Source organism: Homarus americanus, unplaced genomic scaffold (genome assembly GCF_018991925.1).
Source record: "Homarus americanus isolate GMGI-L3 unplaced genomic scaffold, GMGI_Hamer_2.0 scaffold32929, whole genome shotgun sequence".
NCBI lineage: Eukaryota > Metazoa > Arthropoda > Malacostraca > Decapoda > Nephropidae > Homarus > Homarus americanus.
In genome coordinates this window covers 14,597,186-14,606,363 of record NW_024737097.1, presented here as the reverse complement: position 1 = coordinate 14,606,363, position 9,178 = coordinate 14,597,186, and the positions used below count along the sequence as shown (strand labels likewise).

At 41.9% G+C, this 9,178-nt stretch overlaps 1 non-coding gene across 1 annotated transcript; it reads right to left on the bottom strand.

Moving 5' to 3' along the window:
- Positions 1 to 7,380: 7,380 nt before the first annotated feature.
- Positions 7,381 to 7,453, bottom strand: Trnar-ucu. The gene has a single exon. It is a non-coding gene; the product is annotated as a tRNA-Arg (tRNA).
- Between the last annotated feature and the right edge of the window lie 1,725 nt (positions 7,454 to 9,178).

Here is a 9,178-nt window from a genome sequence, read left to right as displayed (position 1 = left end):
GCAGGTAGACGAGGACGGTGAGCCGCTCTTAAGTTATCGTTTTAGAAAGCCTCTTAGTACACGCAGGGGTTAGTTATGAAAGGAGATTGGGTGGTGCATTGGTGACGGATATGATACTTAGCTGCTATAAGATATGGGCCTGTAGGGCTATAGAAATGGGTGATGCGTTAATGGGTAGGATGTGGTGATGGGTGTATGGGTGGTCGTCATGGGAGGGAGGGAGGGAGAGAGAGGTGGGTGGAGAGAGACATGCATAAAAAAGTGGATCTCGTGTACTGGGTTTGGTTTGTGTGGATAGTTGGGTTGAATAGACAGTGTGATAAAGGAGAATAGATAAGAGGGGAATAATTGATACGGTAGTTGATTTGGTTAGATTAGAGACAACAGGTGAGTGGATGGGTAGATTACGTCACTCATATATACCTGGATTGTTAATGGAATGAATATTTTGTTTAGGAATGAGATATCAGATAGATTATAGGTATACCCTGTAGATGGATGGATAGATTGATAGATGTGTGTGTGCGTGTGTGTGTGTGTGGTTTGATGATAGCTAGAGATATTAGTTAGTGAAAGAGTGTGATTGTTAAGACACGAAAGGATAGATGGATTGATTGGTTAGAACATAATTGATTGAGAAGGTAGTTGATGGATTGTGAGGTCTCTCTCTCTCTCTCTCTCTCTCTCTCTCTCTCTCTCTCTCTCTCTCTCTCTCTCTCTCTCTCTCTCTCTCCAGGCCCCCCGCTCCGTTACTCTCACTATAACTCTTATCGCCAGCTCCGTTACTCTCACTATAACTCTTATCACCAGCTCCGTTACTCTCACTATAACTCTTATCGCCAGCTCCATTACTCTCACTATAACTCTTATCGCCAGCTCCGTTACTCTCACTATAACTCTTATCGCCAGCTCCATTACTCTCGCTATAACTCTTATCACCAGCTCCGTTACTCTCACTATAACTCTTATCGCCAGCTCCATTACTCTCGCTATAACTCTTATCGCCAGCTCCGTTACTCTCACTATAACTCTTATCGCCAGCTCCGTTACTCTCACTTTCGTTACCTTAATCACCATCATTGTTTCTTCCCGGTGTTACTTATAACCACTTAGGAAATAATGATGTGGAAGCCATAATGAATAACCACTTAAGAAATAACGAAGTGGAAGCCATAATAGACGAGAATAGTAGAACATCACTACGATCTGCCTTTATTTAACTCGAAGATTCAGTCGCTTTGTATATCTTTATTATTGTCGTTACTAAATAATGAAGTGGTCTTATTTTCCTCGGGTTTACTGGGCTTGGTTACAATAGTGTGTGTCTGTATGTATGTGTGTGTGTGTGTGTGTGTGTGTGTGTGTGTGTGTGTGTGTGTGTGTGTGTGTTTGTGTGTGTCCAGTAGTCGAGCATAGAGATCATCCTTGAACCACTCCCTCACTCGGTAATGCCATGACTCTATCAAATAACCCAATGCAAATGTACTTGTGTATAGCCAACATGACAACTTACGACTGATCTGAAACACTTACTAAACACATCCCAAGCTACACTAGGTATAAAGAGCACAGTGTTCATTGTTATGGTTGTGATAAACTCCCTATACCTGACTCTCACCTGGTCTCGCCTTGATATACATACAGTACAGCCACATGTGAACGAGATAACAGTATTTTGGTCATAGGGAGGACAAGGACCCCGTGTACAATACCTATAGATAACAGGTGTCTCTAGTGGGCTCTTTATTCAGTACTGTACTTTTCTTTAGGATACATTCTTCTTCTTCTTCTTCTTTCTTCTTTCTTCTTTCTTCCTTCTTCCTTCTTTAACCCAAACTATATCATTCCTCTCTCTTAACTATTCTCTCGTTCTCCCTCCCTTCTTTTTGTTGATCATTATCATCTCCTTTCCCATCCTTCCTTTCTCCCCTATCTTATTTCTTTTTTCCTCTCTCTTTCTTCTATCATTCTTACCCCACCTCCCTGTCCTTCTGTCCTTGTCTCATACTGTAGTTCCTCCTCACTCACCTCTTTCCCCCTCCTCCTTGCTCCCTCCTTTCATTCTCCCCTCCCAATTTATTTCCCCCCCCCCTTGCTCTTTCCTCGTTCTCTCCTCCTCCTTCTCCCTCTCCCCTTCCTTCTCCCTCCTCCCTTTCCCCTTCTCCTTCGTTTCCCCTCTCCTTATCCCCTATCTCCTCTTGACCCTCCCCTTCTCCCTATCCCCCATTCCCTCCTTCCATCCCCCAGGCCTCGCGAGTATGCAAGGGAGAGAACCCAGTAAAGGCAGTGTGAGTCTTGCATGCTAGTGTACTGTACGTCGTCCCCCGACATAAACAAATAACAGGAGATAAAACTGTGTGTGTTAATGGTAAGTCGAGATAGTTTGACAGGTGGAGAGAGAGAGAGAGAGAGAGAGTTTCCCTTCCCTCATTTACGGCCGTGTAAGGAAGGGTCTGGTTTACGGTGGTCGGGTTCGGGATATCGATAGTCCGACCACTATATAGCTTCATTTTATCGGTGTTCGGGGTTGTAAGTCGGCTAGAAAGGTAATGGGTTGACCACCTATCTATAACGTGATGGGTGAGAGGACGCTGAGGGCTAGACGGTGGAGGGGGATGGATAGTGTTGGGGGAGAAGAAGGTATAGCGGATGGATAGGTAGAGAGAATTGAATGTTGACGAATTTTAGTCTCTCTCTCTTTATATGACGGAACGATATATAAATACGTCCTCGGGAACCTTATTTTCTTACTTTTTGTTTATAAGAAAATACGCATTTCTATCCCATAAATACATCGAGAGGAAACCTTTTGAGTGTGTGTGCGTGCGTGCGTGTGTGCGTGCGTGCGTGCGTGTGCGTGTGTGTGTGTGTGTGTGTGTGTGTGTGTGTGTGTGTGTGTGTGTGTGTGTGTGTGTGTGTGTGTGTGTGTGTGTACAGGACGGGGTTGTCAAGCTTCATGTAAACACCAGCCTCACGCTTGACTGGTCACCCATGATTCACCACCGCTACGACCATATCTCTCATTCATTATAATTACCTTCACTTTAAACACATACCTATACCTGCGCCTCCAGCTCTATATGTGACTTAACCACTGTCTGATTGATTCGATCATTCTCACTGACAGTAAACTTGTTGATTCACTCACTCACTCAGTCACTCACTCACAGAAATGGTGTTGATTGACTCACTCACCTTCTCACTGATAGAAAACGGGATGTGTACTGTAGCTATTATACAAGTAACTCCTATTATTTATATTCTCACACATACACACACACACACACACACACACACACACACACACACACACACACACACACACACACACACACACACACACACACACACACACACACACACACACACACACACACATTATTTAATATCTCAAGTAAGAAAATAACTGAAAAATACTTGGCAATCTTTGAACATCTCACGATAACGAGGATAATGTAAGTTCCTCAAGATCATACGGGAAAAAACACCTTAAGTTCTTTGTTCTTTTATAACAGTTAAGTATCGTGGTAAATTTCCCTCTACTTACGAGTGTTTTATCACCCAATCAGTGTTCACCGTCCGATACAGCTTCTAACAGCCCAATTATCCCAGCGGTTCATCACTTCCATACAATTCCACTGGGAATAAGTAGTAACCAATGCGTTGAAATCACTCAGGTGTCTAACCCAGCCATAAGAGGTAGTTAGCGATGGTTTAGTGGCCATTTGTGGTAGTTATGGGGGAATGAAATTGGTGTGTTTAGGAAGGCGTCGATTTATGGGTCCTTTGTCATGTTAATTTTATGGGTTATGGTCAGGTGGACAGATTATGGGGGTGATGGAGCTGACGCTGTTACGCTCCCACACGTCACCGGAAGGAAGGAGAGAATGAGTTTATTTATGTCCATTTTTTGTTGACATAGAATCTCATCTTTTTTCTTTATTGCCTTTGTCTTAATGATACAAAAATTGAGTTTTAGTTTTATCTTAACGAATTGTCATTTTTTATTGATTTTACTTAATGAAACAATGTGGTGAGTGTCATTGTTTTAACGAAATAGTATAGTATTTATTTTATTTTTTATTTGAGGTAAAAAATGGGTTGTGAGTTTTCTAGGCGAATTTGCCTTAAAGAACATTGCCGTGGTTTAATCTTATTGAATATTTTGTAAATAGTTTTTTAATGTGTCAATATTTACTTGCAAGAATATATGGTTAATTCATTTTGTCAAACTATGTGTCAATATTTACTTGCAAGAATATATGACCACCACTACTAACACCACCATCACCACTACTACCACCATCACCACTACTACCGTTACTACTACCACTACCATCAACTACTACCATTACCACCACCACCACCACCACTACCATCACCTTACCACCACCACCATCTACCACCACCACCACCACCACCATTACTACCACCACCATTACTGCCACCACTACTCACCACCACCACCACCACCACCACCACCACCACCACACACCATACCACCACCACCTACTGCCTACCACCACCACCATACCACCACCACACTACCACCATACCACCACACCTACTACTACTATTACCACCACCACTACCACCCCACCACATCACTCAATCCCACTAACCACCACCAACACCACCACTACCACCACAACACCATCACACTACTACTACCACCAACACCACCACTAACACCACCACCACCACTACTAACACCACCACACTACTACCACCACACACCATCACACCTACTACCACACTACCACCACACTACTACCACACTAACAACAACCACCACTACCACCACCACACTACTACCACTACTAACACCACCCACTACTACCACACCACCACCACCACCACCTACCACCACCATCACCACCATACTACCATCACACCACCACCACCACCACACACCCACCACCACCACACTACTACCACCACACCAACAACCACCACTACCCTACTACCACCAACACGCCACCACCCCTTCTCTCTTCCATCAACAGTGACCTACAAAAGTGCATCTTCATTTTATTTCTCAGGCGTTTATTAGGCATTCCCATCATGTATCTTTCTCTTCCTCTTTCTTCTTGCAACACCCTTCTCTTTCCTCATTTTCCTCCTTTCCCTCTTCTCACCCTTTCCTCTCTTCCTCCACCCTCCTCTCAGACTGGCTTTCTACCTCCTCTTCTTTTCTGTCTCCTTCTTTCCCACCTCTTTCTCCTTTCCCCACTCTCTCTCTCTCTCTCTCTCTCTCTCTCTCTCTCTCTCCTTCTTTTACCCCTTTTCGCCCCTGTCCCTTCCTCCCCCTGCCTTCCCCTCTCTACCCCCTTCTCCCTCTCTGCCACAGGTTCACATGTTATTTACAGCAGGTGTCACTGGCCCACGCTAATTAGGGATATTACTTAATGAAGAGGTCGCGGGCTGTGTGTGATGGCATCAGGTGGGGTGTGTGAGTGGTCCAGGAGACACGAGGCGACTGCTAATGACTGTCGCTGGGGTGCCGTACAGGGGCATGCTGGTGCTTATTGTATTTCTTATTGTTATTATTTTCATCTGATTTTGTTTTGTTATTGTACAGTGATTCGTTTGTCTTTGATTTTTTTTTAGCTTAAATTCATTCTTTTCATTTCTGTTGATCTTGTTTTTATTTATTATTATTTTTATTATTATTATTAGGAGTCCTGGATGGGGTTATGCTTGTTCCTTCTCTTTCTATCTTTTTTCTTATTAAATATTGTTTTTTTTCTACTCAATTTATTGTTAGGTTCTTTTTTATCGCTAATATTGTGTATTGTTTAGCATTTTTTATATCACCTTTTTTCTGTTTTGCTTCTTCTTTGGTGTTAATTAGACCTGAGGTGATCTTGTCGTTTGTCCGTCAATGCAACACCTAATAATGATCCGTCCCTGGAATGTTGATGATAACACACACACACACACACACACACACACACACACACACACACACACACACGAACACACACACACGTCTCGGTCAGTGACTGTACCATCATCTCGGTCAGTGACTGTACCAACATCCCGGTCAGTAACTAGCAACAGAGACATTCATCTTGGCCAGTAAGAGGTGCTGACAGGAGGTCATCCGGGGTGTGATGGTATCTTGTGCACTCATTCTGGTAATACACAGCTCGCGTGAGAGGTGCCCAGGACGCCAGTGGATGTGGAGGGCGTGATGATGATGGAGCTAGAGCACCCCTGGTGTTAGGGCTGCCCCGGCGTGGTGAGGATGGGTACAGAGGCGGCGGGGTGTGTGTGTACTTCACTCTGATGCCCGTGATGTATTGCACAGGTAATCACCCGCCTCTCTGTCTCGTGTGCTCACCTGAGTACTGTGAAGGTTGTATTTGTGTTGGTGAAATAAAAATTTAAAATATATCTGTGTGTGTGTGTGAGACCCACACCAAACCCGCCACAACCTGCCCTCTTTTAACCACTGTCTTTACCGTCGGGACGAGCGAGTGACAGACACCGTGTAGGCCTAAAAATAGAAGTATTAAAGAAAACGTAGCGTTGTAATGGGTAACTCAAGGAGAATGTTAGTTGTGATCTCCGTTGTTAAATGACTCGCTTTGACTCCTGCCACCCTCTCAGCTGTTAGCTGTACCATCTACCTTGTAACATTATATAGTAGTTAAGTTTAGAGGTTGAATAGAATACACTGGGAAGTAAGGATTTGAAATTAATTTATAATAGTCTATGTGTACGAATGTGATTAAGGTCGTAGAATACGTTCACAAATAAAACTGTATACCTTTGGATTTCTGGACAATATATTGTTGTTTTTAATGTAGTTTGAATCTTCAATGGCCATGTCTCTAAGCCATGTTCATTAAGTCTACATGTCTAAACCTTAACAAAAGGCAACTTTAACAAATTAAAGAACACTTTTGTTAAATAAACTTCAACTATTGTAATAATATTGTTACAGAGGAAACAGTCTCAGTAGTGGTGGGAAGGAAGACGTTAATCTTCACTCACAATAATCCGCCAAAATAAAACTTCTTCTAAAACAAGCAGAACAAAGTCGTGCATATTAAACAAGAGCGGACCCAGGAAAGAGCCTGGTGTAACTCCTCTTGTGTTGTATCACAGGTATGCAAAATGAGCAACTCACTTCACTACAAAACAGATTAAGCTCATACATTCCTTACTCGATACATCCCGGGTTATGTGTACTCGGGTAATTTTCGACTACATTTTATAACATCTGATATAAGCGCATCGATCCGTATGTGTTAACCTCGCATAAAGGTATTGTCTGTGTGTATGATCCGACACGCGGCCTTGAGAGCTCTTCCTGATGCACGGAGAGAGAGAGAGGAGCGCCGCTGCCAAGGATAATAAACAACATCCACGCATCCCCAACGGGATTCGAACCCGCGGCCTCTGGATTAGAAGTCCAGCGCGCTATCCACTGCGCCATGGGGACTGATAGAGATTATAAACAGGAAGTGTTAGTAGTTCAATATTTTATTTGTTTTCGTTCATGTACAGTATGATGTTGCTGTTATAATATAATAGCCTCATACATTGTTGTTGTTTATTTCTGTGTATCAACAACTAAGACCTTGAAAGAAATAAGTAGACAAGTACAAACCCCCCAAAATCGGCAACAACTACTAAAAAATTAAGGCTTATGGGTGTGTTGTCCATTTGAGAACCGACAAATAAGTATTAACAAGTATAACTTGCACCTTAAGTACAGTATTATAGTTATATTCGATGGTATTTTCTTTATTTTGTTGTTGTTATAAATTACAGGTGTTAAAATAAGCGATATTTTCCTTAAGATGTGTGGATATATAACGATAAATGGTGGTACCAAGACTTAGTAAACACATTTATTTACTGAACGAGTCATCACCTTGTTGACTTTGTCGTTTTCATGAACTTTAGATAGATAGATAGATAGATATTCAATACAATCCTCAGACAAGTCATGTATATAGACAGTTAGTTTATGTTAGTTTTCCAACACTCTCCTTTGCTCTTCGCTACTTACACTCAATTAATAGTAATGTAAAAAAAATCTTTTGCTCTCCCATTAGACGAGTTCCCTGTCGGAATTTTTTCGTAAGATGACAGGTTAATGGGTAAAGAAAACGCTTAAATTGACTATGGTAATGATATTTTTAAATAAATTTTGCTAAAAAGCGTAAAGAAAAGAAAGGGTTAAAGTAGCTAAAAAGTCACGTGACTGCGAAAACGCTCTGTGATTGGTTGTGACGTCATAGGTTGGCTCGAGCATGAGCCTTGACGCAGCCAGCTGTGGTGTATGTGTTGTTACCAGCAGTAATACAGGCCTTGTGGCCATATACAATGTTGATATACACAGGCGTACCTTATTTTTAGGTTAATATAAATTACTGCTCAAGTATCATCGTGTGTATTTACTTGCTGGCTGCCAAAATGATGCAAAAGACCGATAACTCCAACATGGAAGTTTTCATCACCGTTCTCTATTTCATGTCTGGAAAATGTAAGTTTTTGCCACTGATGTCTATATTTAATGTTGTGGAAGGACTAGGGATGACCATGGCCAGGGGGATGGGCTTGAGATGATCAGGTGACAGATGTAATATAACGTGCTTCATAGCTGGATGGCGGAGTTCTTGATGATACTCTACCATCATAAAGACATCTACTTTTGGTAAATTTCTTTCATCTGCCTTAATGAACCCTGGAAGTAGTTGTCCAACCTTCTCGGTTGATCGGCTCTGTAAATAAATATTATTAGATAATTAATTGTGCTTTACTGTGCAACACAGTAATACTATATTGAATATCTAAATATTACTAAGCACATCAACTAATTCAATGGATATTAGCTGCCCCTACTACAAATTTCATAGTATAAACATTCCAAACAATTTTGGTATTATTTTGGTTTTCGTCATCTGGGGAACCTTAAGATTCTAACTATGGCATTAAGTACTCTAAACAATAAGACACATTATCTCTACAAGATTCCTGTCGCAAAACATTTTCGATCGCTTAAGAGAATACAGGTCATAGGTTAGGTTAGGTTAGGGCATGGTGAGTTATATTATAAGTTATACGGTGAGCTTAACATACACCGGTAAGGGGGGGATAGTAACTCAAAACTAGTAATTCCGATAGAACTAAAGGTCAAAATTGTTCATAACTCATCGCA